Consider the following 26,659-nt stretch of genomic DNA (forward strand, 5'->3'; position numbering starts at 1 on the left):
CAGTACAGAATACAAGAGTGAAGACTGCAAGCCAGACAGTTTTTCCAGACTACAATTTACATTTACATGTACAGCATTTGGCAGATGCTCTTAGCCATCTAAAATATCCTCATGCTATTAAATTTGGTCACGGTCTAGGAAAGCTATAACCTTGTCAGAACAGGAGTTAGTACAAATTGGTACAGTAAGAAAAACAATGGAATGCAAAAATAATGGTCATTTAAGTGCTTGGTGAAAATGTAGGGCTTCAGTCTTTTGTTGAAGACAGCCAGTGACTCAGCTGTTTGGACAGGCAGAGGAAATTCATTCCACCACCTAGGTTCCAGTACAGAGAAGAGTCTCGATGAATGTCTTTTTTGTACCTTGAGGGTCAAGTCGAGCTGTGCCAGAAGCTCAAACCTGACATGGTGCAGAGTGGGGTTTGATGTGTGGGGACTGGCCCATTTTTGCTTTTGTAGGCAAGCATGAGTGTTTTAAATCTTACGCAATTCTTTTAAATCTGACGCAAATCTACATGAAGCCAGTGGAAGGAACACAGCAACGGGATGATGTTTGAGACTCAGGGAGATTGGAAAACAAGTTGTGCAGCTGTATTCTGGATTAGTTGCAAGGGTTGGATGGCACACGAGGGAAGACCTGCCAGGAGCAAGTTGCAGTAGTTCAAATTCTGAGATAACAAAGGATCAAGTAAGCACTTGAGTGGCCTCTGTAGGGAAAAATGGCCGGATCCTCCTGATTCTGTAAAGGAGAAACCTGGTTGACGAAGTTCAGTTAGCAATATGAAGAAGTAACGTCGGTTGTCCAGAAGTACCACAAAGTTGCATTGCGTCAGATGGCGTGATCTGAAATTTCTCCAGGGAGATCACAAGATCTAGACACGGGAATGCATCTCCAACAGCTCAGTCTTGTAATCACAAGTCACACTAGATTTTTCTTGCTTCTTTGAAAAGAGTTAGATGTAACATTTAAAAAAAAAAAATCATACAGTATACAGGATTTTCCCAAATCTATACCATCCATGTATGAAAACTAAAAAAAGAACGATTACTTCATGTTTGTGATGTCACTACAACAACATATTTACATATTCAGCCTGCAGCAGCTTGGCCCACACAGTCACACTGAAGTATTAAGAGGTGCTGTTACTGCAGTCTGAGTGCTATTGGGGCAGAAGATGTCGATGTACAGAACCATTTCTGTTGTAAGATATACTGAAAAAATTGGGAGGGAAAATGGGATGATAGGGTGGCTAATGTTCGTAATCAGAAATGCGTGTGCACCACAGTGACGGGAAACACATCTGCTGGGTAAAACACAGCTGAAGAAAGGTGCGTCTTAAGCTGCTCCAAAACAAGCTGCAAGACTGTATGCTGGATGACTGCATGTTGTGTCAACTGTCTATTGTGGAGTTAATCTAAAAATTCACTAGATAGTAGCTTATAGTATAAATTAATTGTGATATCCAATTGATCTCAACTTAGATTTGTATGAGTCTGTGTCATTGTTAATGTCGTCCTGTCTGTCAGGGTAAGTTGATTTGTTGAGTTTTTAGTCAAACATTGCATTGTTTACTGGTGCATGCTTTGATTTTTTGATGGCTGTGGGTGACGTAAGGAGCCATACATGTATGATCAGCCAAATTGTAGGAGGTTGTGGTGAGTTTCTGATGAAAAAATAGTTACATATCCGAACGTGTGCGTGTGTGTATGAGCGTGTGTGTGTGTGTGTTTGTGTGGGTTATGAGCTCCAACCACTGAAAATTGTTTTACTCTGGCAAATCAATAACTATAGAGATCTACCAGTCCTGTTTTCCTTTAGTGCTGGCTGGTGTTATGTGATTCAACCGAGACATAGCTTGTATTGCATTTACGTTGTGGTAACGCTGAAAGGAAATTACATGTCTCTAGATGGTAAACTGAAATTGCCGAATTCCATCTAGGTGATAGAATGCGCTGTGCAGCTCAAAGAAAGAGCGTATGACAGACCAGAATTGTGAGAACCTAAGACTTCGGGGTTGACTCATATCCATGGCTCAATTTTCTCAGTTTTCCACCGTTTTTCTGAAGCAGCGGTATCAGCTGCATTCCTCCTGAGCTGAAGCACTGCTGGGTTTATTGCTTTCCCTGCTATAAGTCTAAGTCCATTTGTTGCTAATGTCCTATGAAAAGAGCCAGAAGCTATTGTAGGAGATCCAGATCCTTGTAAATTATATATCCTATATATGTGCGGTTGTAGTTATTCTTATTATCATGTGTGAAAGTCATTGTAGATTTGAATGACCATGGATTTCTAGCTTCAGTGAATGACCATGCCACCAGAATTGATCGTAGCTTTGCCAGAATGCACCCAACAGCTGGCAGGCCAGAAGATGTCTGAATGTTGGCCGCAACACAAGGCTTCTCATAACAACTAGCTAGCCATCTCGGGTGATGGGTCACAGCTGTCCAGCTAACCACACACACATACCCACACACACGGGTGTGAATGTACTGACATACAGACGTACAACCCAGTGAGGACTCTTGATCCTGAAAAAGTGTTTTTAACACATCATATTCTGATGTATAATACTGTTTTTTTTATATATACCCTCATAGACTCACCCCATTATCATTATTTCCTCTTGTGGGGAATCATGACCACCATCGTAGAGGCCTTTCCATTACCTCGTCAGCTGAAGTGAAGTTCTTCATCTGACCATTCGGAGGGCTGAGGCATCAAGCCAGTATAACTGTAGGATTCAGGAGTAGAACTTTCCCATCAGGCCCTGCAATTTCATGGAATTTCCTTTTCAAAACAGTGAAAACCTACTGGACAAATCTATTCATAAGTGTAGTCAGGAGAGAGAGTCGAGGGCATGTTAATCACATTATTGGGACATAGGTACTATATCTTTCCACACTCCTACTTTATTGTTGTCCTTTTATGCTCTCACAGCCTCCTTGTTGTCATTGTGTTTTTCTAAAAGTGATATGTTTTCATTGGACACCTGCTTGCGGTGGAGAAGAAATCAAAACCTCAAGAAAAAAAAAAAGAAAAACTCGTGTTTACCATGTGGATTGTTAGAGGCTAAGGAAAAAAATGGCCTGTTTGTTTGCCTTCAGTATGAGGCTCCAAGTTAAAAGCTCACATCACGCAAATTAGATTAGCTCTGAACAGAATCTAGGCAAGCAAAATACACGTGCTGAAAAATGCAAAGAAGAGAGAGCTTGTTTTTGTCCATGCAAATAGTGTGCACATGGGCCTAGATTATTTAAAGGAGACTTTTCATCTTCTTGGCTCCTTTTCATCACTCCCTCCCTCCCTTTCTCCCATCTGAGCTAACTGAATTGTTTTAGTTCGGAATTGAGCCTGGCTCAGATGGCTGAAACCTCACCTTCCTCCACATTAGCAGTAGGTACTGAGCCAATTGTGGATTGAAGTGAATAACAGATTGTGTTTGCTGCTGACAAGAATGTTCTTTGTTGGCATTGTTTGTTTTTTTTCCCCCCTTTGTCTTTTTTGGTTATTTTTAATGTCAGACATTTTAAAACTTATGCTCTTGTTGGTGCTCTTATTCTTACTCTATTACTCTTATTCTTATCCGTGCTCTAGTCAAGCTGTAAGGCTTGAATGGTTATGCTAAATTGCTAATTTTAATTCTTAATCAATCAATCAATCAATTAATCAATCAATTTCCTTATAGAGCACAATGAAAACAACAGTAGTTGACCACTGTGCTGTACAACCATAATAAATGAAGCATCACAAAAATACATCAATACAGCTATGATGTATAAACTGCAATGCAAGATAAAGAGGTACATCAAAGAACATTTATAAATTTACACCTTCAGAAAGATAAGTTTTTAACTTTGATCTAAATTCTGATTCTGTCGAAATGCCTCTAAGGGATAACGGTAAACTATTTCACAGTTTGGGTCCGGCAATAGCAAAAGCACGGTCGCCCTTCGACTTCGGTCTAGACGTAGGAGCCATCAATAATCTCTGATCAGATGACCTTAGACGTCTCACAGACATATTTGCTCTCAAAAGGTCAGAGAGATAATTCGGTGCCAGTCCGTTCAAAGCTTTAATAACAAAAAGTAGGATTTTAAAATCAATTCTGTATCAGACTGGCAACCAATGTAAAGAGAATAAGACAGGGGTAACGTGTTCATAATTCCGGGTACAACTCAGAAGTCTAGCAGCTGCATTTTGAACAGTAAGATTGGCTTATCGCTATATATAATGAATTGCAGTAGTCAAGTCGAGATGAAACAAAAGCATGTACTACTCTCTCAAATTCTTAACTTTTGCTAGGAGTCTTAATTGAAAAAAGCTAAATTTAACTACTGCATTGATCTATACTGCGTTTGTCAAATTTCAGTGCAGAATCAAATACAACACCAAAATTTTTCACAGAGGGTTAAACATGAGATGCCAAGTCTCCCAAATCATAATTTAAGCTGCCTGAGATGCCTGAAGGCCCAAACACTAAAACTGCTGTTTTACTCTCATTTAGATTTAATAAATTTAAGGACATCCATGAATTAATATCCAGCAGGCAAACGGATAAGGACTTCAAGCCATTTTTGTCATTATGTATCAAGGGCAGATAAAAAAAGTTAAAGTTCATATGACAGTATTTCAGCATTTAATAAACTCCTATAGGCTAGAGTTTTATATCTTAATAAATTTAGCTGTAAGGTAAAAACTTAGAATGTAGCATGGCATCATTTAGGTAATATGAAAATAAATAATAGCTTTTAATTACTAGTGAGCTAAATATTTTTGCTGTTTTTAAATTTTCAGTGATTAAAGGATTTACTGATCCTGTTGGTACTAGCAGCCTTATTCTACAACTAGCTTCTTCTTGTTGCTATGTTGTTGCTAATTGTTGCTAAGTGTAGAGTAGTGGATCTCTAGAGCTAGCACCACACAGAAAACGGAAAACTTTGTTCAAACTTGCTATTCATGTCATCACTACAGTTGTAATAAATTATTATTCATTGTCTATTGATGCTTGCAGTTTAGCTGGGCTTTTAGATGGCGTAATACCATGGTTTCTTTTTTGATATCGTTACCGTTACTGCGTATCAGCCAACACCAGCAGCAATCCAATATCCGATATAGCTACTAAGCTTTAACATTATTGCTTTTTAATTGAAGCATAGTTAAGATGGCCATCTAAAACACATTCTTGCTAAGACAATACACACAATACTACCCTACAGGAAGAAATACTGTATATAGCCATCAACATGATTTTCACAAAACTGCAGCTTTCTTATTTAAATAAAGTCTTTCAAATTAACAAATAAACAAAAAACATGGAGAATGTACGAACAAGACATCAAGCTGCTAGGTCAGGATTGAAGCGGAGACCCTGGAACTCTGAGGTGGCAATGCTAGTGTGCAAAACTAGACAATTTTAAATGAAAAAATTGTATAATGTTTAGTCATTTGACAAACTGTTTCTAGTTTAAAAAAAAACCACTGTAAGAGTAAAAAAAAAATCAATACAATGTTCCTGTATAACAATAACAGCATATAATAGCATTTTATATTAGCATGTTAGCTTGTTACAGGATTCATCTTTATTTTCCTGCTGGAAAATAATTCATTTGAAAATATCAGATTGGTGCCATTTTTCCTGGACTTGTGTGATATTTGACTAATGTGAAACAGTTTCTGTTACAAGTTTGTGTTAAAACAATTGTTTTGGTTTAGCTAGAGTTTAAAATAAGTTTGTGATGATTGCCATGCTAACTGCTCAAAGAGCTAAATGATTCCTAACAACTGGGGTACCACAAGTGGTATAATTGTGGTATAATCTTGAAAAAAAAAAAAATTCTTATCTGAGTCGCCTTATCCGTTTAACTGAATGATAGAGAACCAGATGATAGGAGAAGAAAAAACTTCAAGACATCTTTTATTTTGGAAAGGAGAGAGAACGTGAATTAAGGTTTTGGAATGTAGCATTTCTACCAAGCAGGTGTGGTGCATCTCAGAACCATAATTCACTCTTAAGCTCAGATTCCTCTTTTTCATGACCCAATGCTTCGCTACTGTTTCTGCTCATAGCTGATATCTTTATGGTCATGGATTTATATAGGGTGATCTCAATATTGCAGAGGATTAAATGTATCAAAGGAAAGATGAACACTATGTTACCTCATTATTTAATTAGAGTGTTTCAAGGTCGAGTGTATGTGGTGGATACAGAGAAGAGAGAGACTCGGCTATCGGGATTGTGTAGGGGTGAGATTCCATGGGCTTTTGTGAAGGCGAGGCAGAAAGGACATTTTTCTGCCAATGCTGGAAAGATGCACTTTGTTCTATCTTTCCTATTGTTTTCTTTGATGCTTTTCTACCTGAAATTTTAGCAATAACAGGCTGATGACCTGACCTGAACTCTGTTTCCGTACCGCACTTTTACAATGAGCTTTATTCACAATCATCAGTGTATTTAATAACAAAGCCAATCATTGAGCTGGTTAGAGGTGGATAATAAGGCGAAAATCTACGTACTATGTATTATCAGTATGAATGATATAACATTTTATTACATATTAAATATCATAAAAATAATAAAATGTTATGAAATTGTTGTTACCTTTTATCAAAACATTTATGAATCTGGTACCACCACATGCAATCACTAGCTAGCAACATAATAATTTGTTTCCAAAGTAGTTTGGTTTGACTCATGCCAAGTTTAACCATATAAATTCACAAATCAGGGAACCAGGAGCCGCTAAAACCAAGTGGACATCTGCTACCTCTATATCACTCATTCATTAGCGATTTATTCACCAGGGACCATATTCAGAGTCAGCGACTTAATTTCTTAAGTTACATCAATATTTACATGAGTGAATAGTCAAGCCCCGGAGATTGTATGTTTTTTTTTTCTTGAATAGAGGTTTCTGAGAGCCTTTAAGCCTGAAAAAACATTAAGGAGAAGAAGCAAATATCGTTTTGTTTTTGCTGTCAAGTGTAATACAATGTAATGTAAAAGCAAAAAAAAAAAAAAGAAAAATATCAACGAATAAAAGTCTACTATATTGCCAGTATACGTATTTCTGCATGAGTGGTTCTAGTAGTAATTATCGCATTAATCACTGCAAATTTGGTTTTAATTAAACAGTATGGATTCCACCCTCATTATTTGGCAGCTTATAGAATAGCACTTAATCTAGCACATGCTATTATTTTGCATTTGATTTTTTGATCATGCTTTTAATTTACTATTTTGATTTGATGCTTTTGTTTCTTTTATGTGCTCTGCTATAAAGAGTAACTGTAACTCCTGAATAGCATTTAAGTCTGTAGTTACGTCTGAGGTCTGAATACATGTGCGCAATTTTGATATTAAATCCTCACTACTCACGCTCATCTCAACTCTGAATACGGCCGTAAATGAATGAGTTCTGTATGAAACATGCTTTCAGACACTGTTCTTACATACCTTGATAACTACAAGCCAAGCCACTTTCCAGATCATGGAAAGCTAGGAGTATTTGACCCTTTACTGATGCTATTCTGTGATGTTATTTCTATTGGCAATGCTGGTGCTTTGCTCTATTCATTCCTGTTAAATACTTTCTGTTCATTTGACAAATTCATGGTGGTCTGATAACTCTAGTGTAAAGAGACATCTCTGCAATTTTACAGCCAAATATTGCCTTTTCATTGGAGAAATGTTTTTGATCTCTATTACGTTAGTCACCTTAGTGCATGTTTCAATACTTGATGCTTTAGAAGAGTCTTTTATAAAATATAAATGCTAAGGCTCGGTCACGTTGTCATCGGAAGGACATCAGATAGAACATCAGATAGAATGACCGTTAATCAGAATAAAAGAGTACATTTAATCCTGCACGCTGATTAAATTGACTATTATAATGAAAGTTACAGCAGTATAAAATCTCACTTTATATTCAGATATGCTACAATATCATGATTGTATTGTTCTATTAATAAATGTATGCTCCAATAATGTGATTACATCAAATAGCATTGTTTTGTGCAGTAGATGCGCTATAATGATGACCATAAAAGGTCAATGAAGTCATCATTACGAATTCTCTGCATTTAACCACCTCAGACACCCCAGTTCTATGATCAGAAACATCTATCTATCTATCTATTTTAATCATTTTCAGTGGAACTGTCATAAATCTTTTTTACTTTCTATGCCTATTAACGTTATCAATATGGCGAGATTAATTAATGATAGATCATGCCTTAAATAATTCACTGATAATCTCTGAATACACCACTGCTTCTGCTACTTTCTGGCATCAACCCAAAATGCATCAGAGATTCACACTTATCAGTTTAATTATACAGATCACTCAGTGACATAACAGTGGTATAATTGGATATAATAAGAAATTATTATAAAAAAAACTATTAGATCACAACCTTTTTAGATAGCAGTGTAGACACAGATGGAAAAGCTGAAGGTTCTTTCCAGTCACACATTAATTTCACTAAAGATTTTAATTGGGTCAAAACACTTTGTCCTGGGAAGACAGTAAGTATTTCAAGATGATATCTATCAAAACCTTCCTTCTTGGGCTCCTTGTGGGATTGTTGCTGATGAAATCATTAGGAAAGTGCAGTTCTTCTTTATTATTCTGTGAACAGTATTCTGCAACAACACACACCAATTTTACAACTTGTCCTGCTGTGTATCCTAATGATCAGATATTCTCTTAAAAATAACAACTATTTTAAACATTAATTAACATTTTTCATTTTTTAAAAATATATATTTGTAATTTGGTACATTTGGTGTATAGATCCCTGATGAGCCAAAGATGAAAAGAAAGAAAGACAGATAGAGACAAATCTCTAGTTCTAGTCACTGGTTGATGTTTTGAGCTTCAGAGGAAATTCAGACTTGCTGGATGGACAGAGGATGAATAATTAATGGAGAAAGAGCTGTGCAAGCGTTCGTTTGAACTCCCTGTCCGGCCATCCCTCTTTCCCCTCCCTTCCTCTTGTTCCCACACATTTGAACTGGGAGGCTCATTCAGGGCACCGCACATTTAGAGAACTGACATACAAGTTTACATTTTTTTAGACCAGAAGGACATAGTCTGTAATACCAAGATTCTCTTATCAAGTTAAAAAATTATTACCAGTCATCACCAAAACAAAAAAATTTGCATATATTTCTTCAAAGATTGTTCCATCTGTCCCACCCTGTTCTGTAGGTTTCTAACGCTAATCTGCATCGGGCCCTTTGCCAACCCTTGGGGCTGATGTTCGTTATACTAACAACGAAATTGGCACAGCCAGCAAAATCGAGGTTTACCGTTTTTAATGGAACTCTTATGTGTCTCCTAGGTAACATCCACAAACCTGGAGAACTTGGCGAGTATGTGTGTGTGTGTGTGTGTGTGTGTGTGTGTGTGTTTGTGTGCGAGCACAACATGACTGTAATTGTACCATAAACTCTTGCACAATATGAAAAGAATTAAAGTATTCTGTTGTGCTCTAGAGACAGATTCATTGGTAGGCATCTATAGACAATTCCGCTGCAAATAAGCAGTTAAAGAACGCTGCTCTCCAGCACAGGATCTGTAGGGTGCCGTAATCACTGTCATGTTTGTCATGTTTGGCTTTATGTTCAGACCCCTTTAAAATCCCACTCAGAGCTAAGACTTGGTCATCTATACAGCAGACAGAATTCATCAAGCTCTGCTAACACGCATCTTCACTCTGACTCTGCTATCAGGTTTCATTGCTTTCTTTTCTATCAACTAGAAGATTTTCTAAGTAAGCAATAAAACACGATGGAACATGCTGAGAAAGGAAAGTAATTAACAGCGGGGTGGTGATGTGGGCCTACTCAAACCCCAGTTATCATCTCTTACCAAGCTAGAGTTAATTATGTTCCAATAAAAGTGTGTTCTGAAATGTTTATTCATCTTATACCACAGATGAATGAACCAGATTGACCAATGATAACCATTTTTATTCATTAAAAAATGACATGTCATACGTTTATTTATTTATAGATACATTTAGCATTTCAGAACATCCACAACACAGATTAGTTCCTTTTATCACTTACTTTATAACAGCTATAAACAATTGTTCTTTCGCCAGCCTCTAGTTATTTTTTTCACTCTCTCTGGAAGTTAGTAAGACTAAAGTAAATAAGACTGTGTGTTGCCTTGTAGTCAAACTCCTGTCCGAATCAGGCTGTTACATAATTAATCAACAACGTCTGACCAATCAGAATCAAGCATTCCACAACGCTGTGGTATAATACTCCCTGTAAAGTAGTGACCAGGATAAACCGTCAACTAATCGGATACCTGTTATGTAAATACTCCTCGAAATGAGCTAATTTCTCTGTTAAAATGTGTTTAGAATTGCCACTTCAGTACCTTAGGACTTAGGGCTTCTCTTGAGACCTGCAGTAATGATGGCAAGCGACTCTAAACAAAGCCAAGTGTGCCAATACTTTAGTGAAAACAGAGAACATTTCATCAGATGAAGCTACAGGTGCATTAGGCAAGGTCTCTAATGGTTAAGTGGGTGGTGTTGAATAAGATTGCATTTAATTAATTGACTAATTTTGCATCTAGCTGCGTCTCCTTCACCAGTAATAAATTACTCCATCTTGGAAAAGCACTGCCAGTGTGTATTCTGGTGTGACTATGTTTATTGTCATTTAGTTTTTCCGGAACACGGAATAAAATTTTTTGGCTTACAAGAGAATTATCTGGCTGCACTGGGCGCTTCCTGATTTCAGTCTGAGATGGAAGCGGAGTGAAGGGTTTCTTCAGCCACAGAATAAATTTGTGCTAAGCCCATGGCTTAAAACGATTTTTTAAATCATGTTCTACATATTTTTCCAGGTTTTTTGTAGTAAGGAATAAAAAAAAAAAAAACAACTATTGCACCTTCAAGCTACAATAAAAAAAAATGTTCACACTGTACGAGAGTATGGCTTAGAGACGTAATATTTAATGTGTGCTTGTCAAACATCTTTTATTTGTTGGTCATATATTGCAATAATACCCTATGTAGTGAGCACCTATAGTGAAAAGGGATTGAGCCGAACTATGTTGGATATGCTGCAATACAAAAATGATCCGTGGATCTTGGGCATCTTAAGAAATGTGAAATGTAGCTGAATAACAGTAACAATAAAGCACTGAATAAACTAGAAAAATAAATACACAGAATAAATAAATGCATTTAATTTTATAACAAACTTATGATAATTATGATAGTTAAGCAGTGATTTTGTTTGTTTAGAAAAGTGATCATTTTCACCATAATGTATCGCTATGATGCTGTTAACGCATAATAATTTTACACGCACATTTGGCTGGTTAAATAGTGAGTAATGAAAATTGCTACAAATAATTTACTACTATACTTACAACAGAATTGCTGAAAATGTCCTTCATTAATGTATAAAAGGAGTCCAGAGGTTGATTAGTTGTGATTAATCCACCTCTAAATATTATATCAGTGCTTCTGGGTAGTTTGAATTGTAATTACTTGTTATTAGTCATGGTTGCTTTTTTTATTCTTACACTAAAAGGTTTGTTATTTTATGAGCATTTAAAGAGGCCTGTGTTCATGTAAGTGTTTCTGCTTCTACTATTTCCCAAACCAATCCTTGGGGACCCTGGAAAGTCCACATTTTTTCTTTCGCTCAGCTCTAACAGCTAAAACAGTCTATGAAAAACATGGAATACCTGGCTCAGGTGTGTAGGGGACTGAGAGTAAAAGGGAAAAATGCAAAATGTCAGTCAGTGTTAAGCAGATGGAAGCACTTTGTCCAACAGAGGAGCTGTCATTGCCTCCAGTGTAGCTCAGAAATGAGAGAAATACATGGTTCTTTTAAGCTCTTTCCTTTTTTGCCATGTAGAGTATTTCAGATGAGTGCTTTTATGAGTTATGACATATGACATTTTTGTGGTGGTGAAATGCGAGATGATGAAAGGACAAGTTGATTTTGGGCTTATTATTCTTTTGAGCGCTAACGCTAAGGAGTATACACAAAGATTTCTCAAATCTCTGTCATTTTTCTTGCCATCTTTTTAAATAAGCTGCTTTAATCTGGTAGTTCTGACTGAATCGATGGAGGTTATTCAGGGTTTCTTTCACACACACACACACACACACACACACACATACACAGAGAGAGCTCTCAGAGGCAGCAGCATGCTTATGTAATCCGTCTGCGGACGGCTGCTGTAAAACGCAGTCCTTACATGCTCTCTCTAACATCGATTCAAGACATAGCTTGGGTGGGAATGGAATTCAATAAACCCTTTTATAATGCACCGAGTATGTGCTGCTGCTGTACTGCATTAGTTATGTAGACTTGCCACAACAGGCGCAGGTAGCAGTAATGGCACAGGATCTAGTTTTACATAAGATAAATATGTGTGTATCTACCATTAATCCAAGTAGTGTCTTGGCAGTTGAGTAGCCTGTCTTGCACCGTAAGTGTGCGCTATTTATTTACGTATTTATTTATTTATTTAAGTTTGGCTAACTCACTTCACTTTTAAAGAATGTAGTAGTGGAACTTCATGGTATGTTGCATAAGGCAACTCCTCCTCGCGTGGTTACATAAGCCTTCTCCTTGATCAAGTTGGACGAGGACTTGTACCTCGGCCAAGAAGTTAACGTGCAGGGTTGGGGGATTTTGGAGGGGGGAATTACAGGGAGGAGAAATGGAGACAACAGACAGGGAGAACATAGGAGTCCTCTGTATAGGTGTGTTTTCATTCAAATGATAATAAATGTCCAAAAAGTTGACAAAAGACTACTGTTTAACTACACTATAGAGCAGTGGTTGACAAAATGGGGTCTGGGGACTCATGGGTCCATGAATCATAGCTAGGGGGTCTGTGATTTTTCACCATTATCGAAGTTGATGTAAATAATATTGAGTTCTTATAGATGTTAGCTTGTTTGACTCACCACTCAAATTAAATGGGTTTTAATCCAAACCTTAATAACTGGTAAACCACTTGGCTTATAAATAACAGTTCCGTCATTGGAAAGTTCAGGAAAAAAAATGCTCTCTAGCTTTTTAAATAGCCAGAATTTTATTCTTCAGCCTAATATTTGAATATTTCATAAAATAAATATGTGCATGGATTTTTTTTTTTTTGTAACTGAAATGGTGCCTGGCTGCAAAACTATGAGAACCTCTGCTGTAGAGAGACTATCTCAGAACACACAGAGTTTCACATGTCAACTTGTCACATGTTTTTCCAAACGTCAGCTGTCCAGTTTTAGTGAGCCTGTGCCCACTGTAGCCTGAGCTTCCTGTTCTTGGTTGACAGAAGTGGAACGTGATGTGATCTTCTGCTGTTGTAGCACATCTGTCTCAAGACCCGATGTGTTGGCTTTCAGAGATGCTTTTCTACTCACCACGGTTGTAAAGAGTGCTGATTTAAAGCCTGAAAGCCAGTTTGGCCATTCTCCCTTGACCTCGCTTGTCAACAATGCATTTCCACCCCCAGAAACACTTTTCGTTTCATTCTGTACAAACTCTAGAGAATGAACTGCATGAAAGGAAATGTCCTAGAAGATTCTGAAATACTCACACTAGCCCATCTGGCAAAACAAACATGTCAAAGTCACTGAGACCACAATTTTTTCTCCATTCTGATGTTTGATGAACATTAACCTGAAGCTCTTGACCTTTATCTGTATGATTTTATGCATTGTACTGCTGTAACATGATTGTCTGATCGGATAATTCCATGAATGAACAGATGTACAAGTGTTCCTGTTGTAGCTGGTGAGTGTTTGTATGTTGTGTCCTATAGCTAGCACATTATTTTGCATGTGCAGAAAGTACTTCCTGCATTTTTGCCTGTGTTATGATTGATAGTGCTGTCAGTTTCCTCTGTCACAGCCGCCTCACATCTCTACTGTTAAATCTAATCCATATGCCAAAGATCAGTTGTTCACCACAAGTGTGTTAGCTGTAGAAGCACACTTTGGTCTCACCAGGAGTTCCAAATAGGCATGTGCCTGTTATTGGATATATTATGTATCTCCATGGGTACTTCAAAATATCATCAGTATCCCGTTCCATTCAAGGTCTGTGGGGAGCGCATTTTTCGACAGTGGTTATGCAATTCAGAGAGGCAGCATAAGACAAAGTACAATATTTTGGAGAAATTTAAAGACAAGTATTGCCTTTAAAGGCAATCCCATAATTCTGTACACTGGATGGGTGAAAATGTGAAACACATGGTGGGCAGAACTTTACCTCTGCCCACTTGGATTGAGAAAATACATTGTCTGTTTCATACCCAACATTTCCTTATGCCTTTGATTGGCAGTCATATTTGTGTGTTGGCTGCAGAAGCAGGACCCTTGCGTAATCTCTATGACTAAGCCTTTTCCAGTAGATTTAAACAACTAGTTAGAATGCTGACTAAAGTTGAATGCTTAATTTGAAGTTTAAGTTTCCATCACAAGGAAGTTAACTAATATCCACAAGCCTTTGGCACAGAAGCCGAAGTCAAGTGTGGGTCAAGTGGGGGTCAAGCATGGGTGCTGTGATGACAGAAGAACAAATCTTTCTTCATTCTTGTTAAGCTGAGGTTACTCATGACACGCACATGCAGGCGCAACTGCTCAGTGAGTGACATTCTTCACATACTCGCCTGCGTACATTTTGTACATCTGCAGGGTAGAAAGCGACAAAGTGAGACACATCCCTGTTTTTCAGGTTTCCATGTCAACGAACATGTTTTCTGACTTCGTGCCAACTATTCTGGGACATGTTTGTCACTGTGCAGCAGCGAGGGGTTGTGAACAGATGTGGATGAGCTTCTTCTTAAAATCCTTTCACCCTTTGCATGATTGTTGTCATGATCTGCATCTCAAATAGAAACTATATCCTTATAATTAACAGTATTTACTAATCTACACTGCATATACAAATGTTATCTTAGCAAGAGAAGATATCTTGCATGAAGGACGGAATGTCTAGAAATAGGTTTAATAATCACATATTTGTTTAAAAACAATCTGAAAAAGTGGAATATTAGTTGAATTTGCTTATATTCAAGATATTTTTACTTGCTAAGATATAATTTTGTGCAGTGTAGAAGATTTAGAAGATTGGTGCATAAGACAGTAGGTATTTAGGCTACATGCCTTTTTTTAATGACAGTATAATATAGTGATATATTGATATAGTGATAAATTATATATTATATTGATACAGATATATAGTGATACATTATGTCACAATATGCTTTTCAGATATTGTGGATAAAATTATTTTAATATTTTAATTACAAACTGACTGGAAGTAGCTGATTTGATGTTAAAATTTGCTAAATGTTATATTTACTAAAATTGGAATATGTTAATTTTTGCAGATTTTTTTCCTACTTTTCAGTGTTAATTTTTTAAAGATTCTTTTTGACATAAAATAAATTAAATGTCAGCTTGCATGTGTGTATCTATCTATCTATCTATCTATATATATATATATATATATATATATATATATATATTTCCTTTATATATGTGTGTGTGTGTATATATATATATATATATATATATATATATATATGTATGTCACATTACGCTAACCATTTACTGTGGTATCGCACCACATGCATACGTCAGGTTATGTTTTGTGTTGTGTTCGTGTACTGTATGATTGTAGAATATGCACATGCGCATAGTTAAAAGCAAGTATAAACTCGTATAATCGCAGTGCCTTAGCACAAAAAAGTAGATTTTGTGCTAATGATTCCTGTGAGATCTAACACTGAATAGGATACCACATGCCTACCAAATCCCCGTGGTATTTTTCTTGCTAGCACCTTTTCTTGCACACTTTTCTTCAGAAACTTTCTGGCCCACTGCTTCTAAGCTTTGCATTTATGGACTCCACGTGCCTGTGCTGTGCTCCACGATTTAAAATCCAAGTAAGAAAGCAGAAAATGCTGCAGCTCCAACATTGCATTCACAGTGTGGCTCATGTTAGTGTGGCACACACACACACACTTTACACACGCTATTCTAACTCTGCTATATACCAGCTTGGCGTGGGGCTCTGTTACAGCCTGTCTAGGTGGTAAAAGAAACACTCCCAACCTCCTATCTTTTCTACTTTTAGGCCAAATAAAAGGCAACCAGATACGATCCAGTTAGGTATTTTTATGAAAGCGAAAAACAGACAAAACCATTTTGCAAAAACAGTTTAAATAACCTTAAAATAAAATATTTAACAAAAATAAATCAGGAATAAAAAAAAAAAAAAACACAAGGCATGCATGCTGGAAAATAAAAGGCTGGAATGGTGTGATATGACTAGAGTTACTGTTACTGTTTCCACCCAAAGTTTATTATTTTCCAATTATTAATTATTAAAGAATGCCATGCCAAAGCTACAGCTTTACCTATGACTTTTACAAAGTGCTGACACTGGAGACTCCTTCCAAAAATGCTAAATAAACGTCTCCTCACCATATGAATGATTACACGTTTGTTAATCTGTTTACATAGAGCGTAAACCAGAAGTCTCTGTGTAAGATGTTGTATGTTAGAAGAGCACATTAATATAAACCTGGAACTATTGTCCTTATGTCATGCTGTTATAGAAATTTGTACAACAGTCAGTTCAGTAGTATTAGCGACAGCATCTGCGGACGTGACAAATGAGCTTTTTCAGGAATATAACTTTTGACTTCCAATACGAAAGCTCGTTAGATGAAGATGAAAAGGAAGAAGGGAAGCCAATTTCACCAAAAGCACCTTTAATGGGAATGTACAAGTCAATGTGAGCTAGCTAGTCAGCTAGCTGGCGTGCTGTAACGTGAGTGTGGCTTCATCAGGATCTGTTTCCTCTAGCGGAGCAAAAATAAACAAAACATTTGGCCATATTGTTTCCAAAATGTCAGTTACTCAGTGTTAATTTCTTGTTTCTCAGTCGTTACTCAGTATAACGCACTCTCGCTCATCCAATATTTCTTACTTAACCAACACTCTGTGACCAATTAGAATCAAGAATTCAACAGCGCTGTAAACCCAGCTTAAGCAAGGATAAATAATACTCACACAATAACCTCTCACTTCTTACAGCTTCCAGTGTGTTGGGAAGGGCAATGTATTATATGTCTTTTTAATGTGCAGTTATTCACACAAACTCAGCACTAAATCTACTCACCTGTAACACAGAAATCAGGTAACAAAGCACAGATCAAGTTTCACAAACACTCACACGGAGAGAAATCTACGTCTGCTTTCTGTGGCGGCACCTTTTGGTCTGGTCGGTGGTGATGGACACGTGCCAATATTTGGTCATATAATATATCACAATATTCATCATGCAGAATATTGTTATTGTGGATCTTATTTAATCCCTTAAACTCCCAGGACGCATCAGACAGTGAATCAGCAGTGAATCCAGACGTACTTTCCTTTACTTTCTGATTAGTTTAATTAGTTAATTCATAGTAGTAACTGATTAATACGCCTTATGATTGGTGACTAAACTAATAAGCTGAGACTTTAAAATGGCAGACTGTGTTTTAAGCCACTGTATGATTTTATGTTGTCGAAGGCAAAAATAATAATTTTCTTGTGAGTTGAGATTACAGGTCATAGAATGTGACATGCTGATTTTGTGCCATTGTGACTCAAAGGCAACCTTTTGACAAAGTTCCTGCTGTGTTAGAATTTTTTTTTTTTGTTGGATATTACCTGATTGTCTCCCTAATTTAGTCTTGGCCAATTCTCAGCCACCAGTTAGGTCTCCCTTACAACATCTACCAGGTAGGGAAGATGAACGCTTTCACGTGGTGCCTCCGAGGCACGTGAAGCTAGCCAACCGCGTCTTTTCGAATGCATCACAGGGCGGCGTAACACACTTGGAGGAAAGCGCTATCCGCCCACTTCCTCATACATGAGCTCGCAGATGTCTGTGATTGGCTAGTGGTGCTATGATTGACAGGAGAGAGAGAGCGAGAGAGAGAGAGAGAGCACAGACAGTTTTTCTGTCTTTAACTCCCAGTCACGGATGACTGAAGCATCATCTTAACTCAAACTCATAATCTCCGGAACAATAGGGCTAACACGTTTCTGTTGCGCCACTTGGGAACCCATTGTTAGAAAAATTGTTGTTATTAAAAATTTCTATGTGAAAAGTGTCACCGCTACAACACTTGTTTAAAACCCATCAATAGGAGGATGCCGTAGGATTATGTGAAACTCACGAGACAGCTACAAATACGGTAGCAGCAAATGGTGAAACATAAACAAAACATGCAAATGAACATATAAAGATCCTTATAACATCAAGCTCACTTGAAAACTGTTTCTGTTTATGCGACCTTGTTTTCTCATTGAGCTCAGATTGATGACTTAAGCAGAAAACAGTCATTTTCTTTGATCGCATGTCTATCTTTAGAGGATCTTCGTACTCTGTGATGACTCTGAAGCGTGTCCCGTATGTGAGCAATTAATAGAGGGGGAAAAGAAACTGAATACACTCGCAGTACAATCATGAATAGACTCCAAGACTAAACTCAAAACAGTTTATTGGAATGTTTCACTTGATGGCAAATGATTGCTTTCCTAAAAAAGGCGAAAGAAAAATCCTAAGGAAAAAAAGAAAAAAGCTATTTTAAAAACGGGTCCAAACCCATCACTGTTTCTTGTCGATAGCGGTTTTATTTTTCTTCCATCAAGAGCCCTCCATATTGTCTCTAAAAGAGCAGGACTAATAGCAATAAAACTGGCCTTATAGTCACTGAAAGCTGTAGAAATAAATCTTGCAGTGGCCTGAAAGCCGACTACAGTGGGAACAGATAGGCTTTTGTGCTGTGTGCTGTTTTCCCTTCGCTCTTCAATCCAGAACCAATTGTGAGCTATAGCCCGAAGGCCAGTAAGGCCAGAGTTACCCCTGGAAATAGGATCCCACTTCTGTGGTCCAACGTGCCATTCAATATTTGCAAGAGAAGCTAAACCATCCCTCTTGCGGTTGTAGATGGAGCTCTAGGAGAAGGTGTCAGATGCTGCAGTCCTGGCGTCTGTAAGGATCAGTGTTCGCATATTTGCTTGTGTGGTTGTGTTTGTGTGTGCATGTGTGTAGGCTTTGTGACAGCTCTGTTTGAAGCTGCTCCTAATCGTACATGTGTTGTGCATGTGTGTGTGTCTGTGGCTGTTATGTTAGTACAGGGTGTCAGTTAGCGTCAGATGAGAGTCGTAAGAGACGAGGTCTCTTCGCGTCTCCAGTAGACAAAGACTTCCTTCTCTTCAGCCAGCTGTTCACAAGGGCACGGTCTTTCTGCTTAACACTGATCACTCCAAGCCAGAGAGGGCCAAATGCAGACACACACACACACACAGATGCACAGAGGAACGGCTACACATGTGTGCAGTAGCGATCAGCTGCCAGACAACAAGCTTGAGGAGAAATCCCTGGGCACAATATGCACTATTCAAAAGAAGTCCACATCTGACTTGTCTTTTTCTGAGCACTGAGACCCTATTTCGCCATCGTGACAATCATGGAAAGTGTGTGTGCTGCACTGTGTTTACGAGCACTGCGTCCTATTCAGGGACTCTGGTGAACCAAAAACAGCTGAAAGAAATTGTAAAGGAAAACTCTTTAATAATCAGGCAAAATGTTAATACTTTCAGTGTTAAAGAAGGAGATTTTTCTGGAAGTGATTACTGCGGGTGCTTGTGTTTGCAAAAAAAAAAAAAAAAAAAAGACCGGTGTATGCATTACAGGAAAGATGCTGGCTCTTCTTAGAAATCCCTAAAATAGGCCTTATGCCACAGTGCTGCTGAATTTTTGATTGCTTAGATTGTTGATTAAATTTCTCTAAAAGCAGTTCTGGCTAGAAGGCAAATCACAAGTTTATACTGACATGCTTGCTTTAATATGTTATTGTTACTATAGCAACAGCTCATTCATAATTATTTGTATAGTGTATTTTCCAGATAAACACATCAAAAATGTGCATAATTGTGGCTATGGTGAAATTTTCTGTAAGGAGATGTTTATTTAGCAATTTTGGAAGGAGTCTCCAGTGCCAGAGATTTGTAACAGCCAGAGGTAAAGCTGTAACTTAAAGTTAACTTAAAGAAAGAGAAAAAAGAGAGGCTGGTGAGGGAACGACTGTTTATAGTTTTTATAACGTGATAAGGTGTTAAAAGCGATAAGGTGTTTCTTGGATGTTCTACAACAGTTAACATAGCTTTAAACGCATAAAAATATGATTGTAACAGTCGGCAAATTAACACTTGGGAATCGTTGTGTTATTTTCCTATAACAGCACACCCCGTCATCAGATCAGGATTATTTGAGTAGACTACAACTGTTCTGCACAATCATATTATATTTATTAATTATATTACGATTTGTCAGGTCTGTCATTTGCTACATAACTAGTTAATAGACTTGTTGTCATCATCTGCATTAATCTCTTTGGCAACAAAAAGAAAAAGAACTGAGCTCGACTGCAGTGTAATGACATTTTGGTGACAATCTGGAGCCTTGTTTTTCCTAATTAAATAATGCACGGAAAAAATGCTTGGGTGAAAACATAGCTTCATGTTCTCCTGCTGCGTGTTAAACTAAAAATCTACTCTAATCAGATATCATTCGAAATGAATTAACTGTCTCGGACTACTTATTCCATTTGATAGGACTAAATCGTTTTAGAGAAGGGATGTCAAGCCAATTTCTCAATCATGGCCAAAAGGCTATTATGTCTTTAATATATTACTATAATAAAATGAGTCTTATTTGTGTTTGTTTCCACAGATTATTTACTGTAGCAGAAGAAAACACAGGCTTATCTGTGCGAAGAACTTTATTATATCCTAAGTCCCACCTCTTTGCTCTCTATCATCTTCCTATTTAGTGTAGGTTGCTACACAGGATGCTCCATTTCAGCATTTGGAGTCCATCATGTATCAATATATCACAGACCAATTGACATCTAATGCATTTCTGAAGTGTTTTTAGTCATGCGTCACCCACAGTAGGTACGCATCAAGCTTTATCCAGCTTTTCATTCTGCAAAAGGACTGTGTGATGTGTCTGTTGTGTTTGTATGATGGTTGTATGTATTGTATGGCTGGTTTATGCTTTCTGCATCATGTGTTGTATGAGTAAAGTCTGAATGCGTGCTCAGGCCTCGTGCTCAGAGCACATTTTGTACTTACATTTAATACATTTAACAGGCGCCCTAATCCAGATCGAATCACAAAAGTGTTTTGTAGATCACTAGGTCAGGGATTGAGAGTGCCATCTGTCTAAAAACCCTGTTAAGGAAGTTAGTACAGTATGGAACTACGAAGACAAGTGTTTTTTTAAATTAACAAAGTGATAATTCAAGTGTCTGGTGAAGATGTAGGTCTTATATTCAGTTTGCACCTTTTTTTTCTCCCCATTTTCTCTTTAATTTAGTCTTGGCCAATTTCCCACCCACCAGCCAGCTCTCTCATCATATGACAGTTCCCACCCAGAGAGGGCGAAGGCTTACACGTGCTTCTTCCAAGACACGTAAAGCCAGACAACCACGTCTTTTCAAACTGCTGCTCATGCTGTGTTAGGGAGCGGCATGGCTCATGGCCATGGATGGCTGTAGCATCATAGGGATTCAGACTTTTGAGATGGGGGCACAGACTCATGAAGCAAAAAAACTAATATATTGGTAGTGCCAAAATAATGGAGTAATGAATAAAACATTTCTTTTCAGATTTAACATATGTTACTTTGTCTGTTAGTCCTGTGACTGGCATGTACAGTGATTTATCATGGATATTACATTTTTTTATAATTATAAAACTGTAAAATGTGAATATTTTCTTACATATTTTTTTACAGACAGTTTTTCTTTTTCAGTGTTGATTAAAAAATGTTATTATATAAATAGTTTAAAAAAGGTATTGTTATTAACCTGTTTTTTTACTGTATTGCTGGCAGTTTGTGAGCAAACCTATATAATGCATTGCATATCATATATCGCAGAAATACCGTCCAGAGTTGTGATATGATTTTTTTGTCATATCACACACCCCTAGTGAGTAAGTCATGGGTGTTTATTTGGCATCATGTGCACAGTTTCAGGGGTACACAGTTAAAGCATTACTGATGTCTAATACACATAAGTAATATTGTAATTGCTAACAGAGAAGTCTTCCAGCTATTGGTATTACTTGGAGTCAAAGCTTCCAAAAGCCAGTGGTGGCCTCCCAGAAAAATATACAACAATCTGGAGCTTGGGTGGAAGATTAGGGAGGTAGCCAAGTTACTAGAACTGACCTCATTCAACATTTAAATGATTAAACATTGCTTCTGTGAAATATTGCTTGTAACTCACATGGACTTCAGAAAACACTAGACATTAAGACTATGGGATTTATTGATTTTAGGTCTTCCACACCAGTCAGGGTTGGAGGGGTGAGGAGCTGGTTATGTGTGTTTATTTGGCTTTGCATGGGCAGTCGTGGATTTGTATGATTAGAGCGTTTCTGATGTGTGGTTTGGAGAGCAGAAGAGAGGTGTGAGGTCTGTGGTGAGGAGCCTCCGGGCCTGAAACTCAAACCTCTCAGTAAAACAAACTGTGGAAGGAGCCCCGAGTGCACACACTGCTGATGTTGTGGCTGTGATTAAACAATTCATGAAACGCACTTTCAGTGTGTTAACCTCATGGTTACACAAGCAACCTCTGCTTTTGCATTTCATGAGTTCACACATCTCGCTGCAGCTCATTTCTTTACACACAGTGCCTTTCTGCTTCCTCCAACCTGACCCAGGGTGTTTCCCAAAACACTCATTTTTTACCTCCTTGATTCCTCGATCCTACCTCCTTCAGCCCGTGATTTGGGTATCAGTCAAAGTTTAAAGCCATCTTTAAGGATGTACCAAATGATAAGAGGCAGTCAGAGGTGTCAAGGAGAGAGGAGATAGGAGACTTTGAGAGTGAGGACAAACAGGCATTTCCTATGCGTCTGCAGTGTAAATGCTCCACCTCAAATTGCAGTAAATGATACAATAATACAAGCCACAAATACTATTCATAAAAATAATAAAAGAAATTATAAAAATAGACTTTTCCATTATCTATTACTTTTCCATAATGCATTAAATAAACAATGGGTACAAATAAAATTCTTGCATGAAAGTCAATTATTATGCCTTGCTTTAAACTGGAGAAGTCGAACCGTGTTTAGGCTAAAACACCAGCGTTTAACTGTGTGACATGCATGTGCAATAATGTTTTAATTAAGAATAATTTGGTGTGTAATCACTGTTCTGCATAATAATAATAACAGCTGGGAACTCAATAAGTGAATTTTCTAAACTCTCTTTAAAGTGAAGCTTCATTTGACGTCTTATTTGGTAAATACGTTTGTTCTCGATTCCCCCATACTCATTTCCTTTTCTTGCATCCTTTTCCTTTAATTAGTTATTTCCTTTATTACACAGCCAGATAGTGTGAGATAATCAGGGACAAATTTAAGTCCAGGAAAAAGGGGGCATTAAAAACGTCAAATGCAAGACGAGCTTCAATTTGTTTTTGCAGGTCAGATTGGGTATTAAACAACTGTATGCTTAAGGGCCTCGCATGCTTTAGATTTTCCGGCTTAAAAAATGTAATTTTCTTATTCAATTAAAATGACTTTTTGACATACAATGACATACAATCGTTTCAGAATGAGAAGCATGCAGATATTCAGAAACACTGACAAACCAGCAAAATAAAGTGCAGCATAATTAAGGAATATCTCATTCGCAGTTGTGTAGTTATACAGAATATCTGCACAGCTGTGAATCGGTGTAGGTATGAAGCCGCAAGCTGAGCGCTGTAGTTAATCACAGCTGCATCGATATTCTGTATAACCGCATGATTGCGAGTGCGGTACTGCTTTTAATCAACAGTTCTATAAACAAGAAATTAATATAGAGTAAGTGACATTTCAGACACAATATGGAGAAATGTTCTGTTTATTTTTTCTCCGCTAGCGGAAATAGATCCTGAAGAAGCCACATTCATTTTACAGAATGTTGGCTAGCTGGTGAGCTAGCTCACTTTGATTTAAAGGTGATTCTGGTGTAATTGGCTTCACTTCTTTCTTTTCAACTTCATCTGACGAGCTTTTATATTATATTAAGTCAAAAGTTATATTCCTGAATAGTATCATTTGTCATGTTTGCTGATGATGTCGCTAACACTACTGTAGTAACAGTTTCAAACTAGAAAGTGGAGTTTTACATGCTGAACACAGATGGGCGCAGTGTTTCGATGAGTGGATACAAACAGAGAAACGTGCGGTTATACTAAATTTCAGCAGTCTTGGAATGCCGCTTGACCAATCAAATTAGTGGACCAGAAATAACTGTTGTATAAAGCTGTTGTATAATTCTCCAGCTAGCACAACACGGTCGCCCCACAATACATGCCAAGAACTAATTACGACTCTATCCAGACTCGTATAATATATAATTTTATTTGTGATGTTCAGAGAAAACACCACAGCTGACGTTTTGCTACAACATGCTGACTTTTTGTCGACAACAACACTTGAAAAGGATAATGACTCTGGCCGACTACATGGGAATGTTTATACTTGTGTCTGTTTTAATGCACTTAACTAGCTACCTAGCTTGTCATACTTTATTACATTATGTTAGCAACCATTTATTAGCCTAGTCAATTAGGTTTCCAGGCAACCAAAACGTAGGAGTGGGCTTTCATTCACATTTAATATATAATTCTGCTTTACCATCTTTGCTAATTTACTACATATATCTTATTTACTATCTTTACTAGCTTGCTGTAGCTACCTTAGCTCTGTTCTTAGCTGACTTACTATAACTTACTATAGCTACAGTTTTGAGCTGTAGCTAGCTAATCATAAACATTAACAACATTTATTAGTTCTTGTAAACCTAATTCTGTGCTGAGCCCTTGTTAGATATACACTGTTCATGTAAAAACTAGTTAACTAGCTAAATATAGCTAGCAACAAAAACATTAATCATTATTAGCTCATTGTTAGATAATCCATGCTAAGTCATTACCTCACCAAACATTTTATTCCTAAGTATTAAGCTGCTTTAAATTATGATTGCTACACAAAAGAAGTAAGTAGTTTAATTGAGATCAGCTAAGAACAGAGCTAAGGTGGCTAATCTAGTTCAGTAAATGTTGCCAGAATCATATACGAGGGTTTAAAAGCTAAAAAAACATCAGTAACATGTTTCAGTTCCTGCTAGCGAAGGAACAGTTTTGGCTTCACACACTCTCTTGGTGACTATTTATCAGTTTGAGGCAGGGATGTGAAGGTGTGAAGCTGAAAGTACTCCACCGCTTTGCTAGCATGTCATGTATGACATATTCTGGCCAAAGCCAAGTGAAAGCTAATTCATCAGAGCTGTCTAGTTTTTCTGAGGAGAGCTGTATTTCCTTTTTCATAAGCAACAAGATGCAGAGCAACTGTGCTGTGTGTCATCTGTTTAATTTATGTTGCAGAAATATTGTTTTATTGGGATCCTTGTAAATTTATTAGTGTTTGGATACACCTATAAAAAAGATTATTTATTTGTCTGGCGAAGTTATGTGTGCAAGTCAGAGAAAATATTAGCTAACACTGTGGAGGTGTCCCAAGCGGGAGATAGATAAGAGACATAGAAAGTCTACACCGTATACACCAAGATGATAAGATACACATTAGATGACATACCAAATCCTTTGGACAATTTAGGGCAAAGATTTTAGACCTAATATAATTAATGAAACCATCTATTATAAAAGCTATTATAAAGGAAAAAAAAAATGTTTCTCTATAGCTCTGTATTCCGACCTTTTTTTTTTTCTTTCTTTCTTTTCTTTTTTTTTGCTGCATGCGACCCATGTGCGATATTTCTGTGGATTTCCCCCACCTTGGATTAAAGTGTTACAAAGGCAAGTTGTCACAACTAGTTAGGGACAAGACAACATGCCAACCGCCCTTCCAAGTCCTCAGCTCATTTGTATGGCTCTGTGTAAAATTCAGAAGCAACCAAGGAGGTGAAATGTGAATGTATCGCTAGCCAAAAAATGTGAGATGCATGCTGTTAGCGAGTTGGCTGGCCTTCAAGCTCCAAATGACAGAAGGAGGAAAAAACAGGGCGAGAAGGTGACAGAAAAATATTGTATTGGTACATCAGATGAGCACTTCAGGGAATAATTGGCTGTGACAGACAGCTCTCACTTTCAGCTTGTTGGGTGTGCTGTGTGTTCTTCAGAAAACAGGAACTGAGCTGAATCTATCCTGCCTAAACCCAAATCTAAAATAGGAATGTTTTCAACAGACACTCTATGTATAGTTTTCATCGACACTTCAAAAAGTCAGTTCTCTTATGTCTTTGGACAACGTTTGCTTAGAGGACAGCCGTCTTCTATATATTATTGTGGCTAAGGTTGAAGGCAGTATCTCCTTGTATAATATCACATTCATGCTACAAATTTATTCATGCTGGAAGTTATGAAGCATGACACTAAAGGTTCAGTTTCTGATAAATGCTGCTTAGGTAAATATATCAGTCTTTTCTGTAAGGAATAAATCAGGCTGTTATAGAAAAATAATCAACGATTGGGTGGTTTGTGGAGAACTATTACCCCCCTGAAGGTGTTTATTT

The 26,659-nt window shown here is 37.4% G+C and overlaps 1 protein-coding gene across 4 annotated transcripts in view; it reads left to right on the plus strand.

Annotated features, from left to right (window-relative positions):
* The window catches only part of thrb (thyroid hormone receptor beta), a 119,422-nt gene that overhangs the window by 17,825 nt on the left and 74,938 nt on the right, over positions 1–26,659 (plus strand). The window lies entirely within an intron of this gene.

Source organism: Pangasianodon hypophthalmus, chromosome 29, assembly GCF_027358585.1.
Source record: "Pangasianodon hypophthalmus isolate fPanHyp1 chromosome 29, fPanHyp1.pri, whole genome shotgun sequence".
Classification (NCBI taxonomy): Eukaryota; Metazoa; Chordata; class Actinopteri; order Siluriformes; family Pangasiidae; genus Pangasianodon; species Pangasianodon hypophthalmus.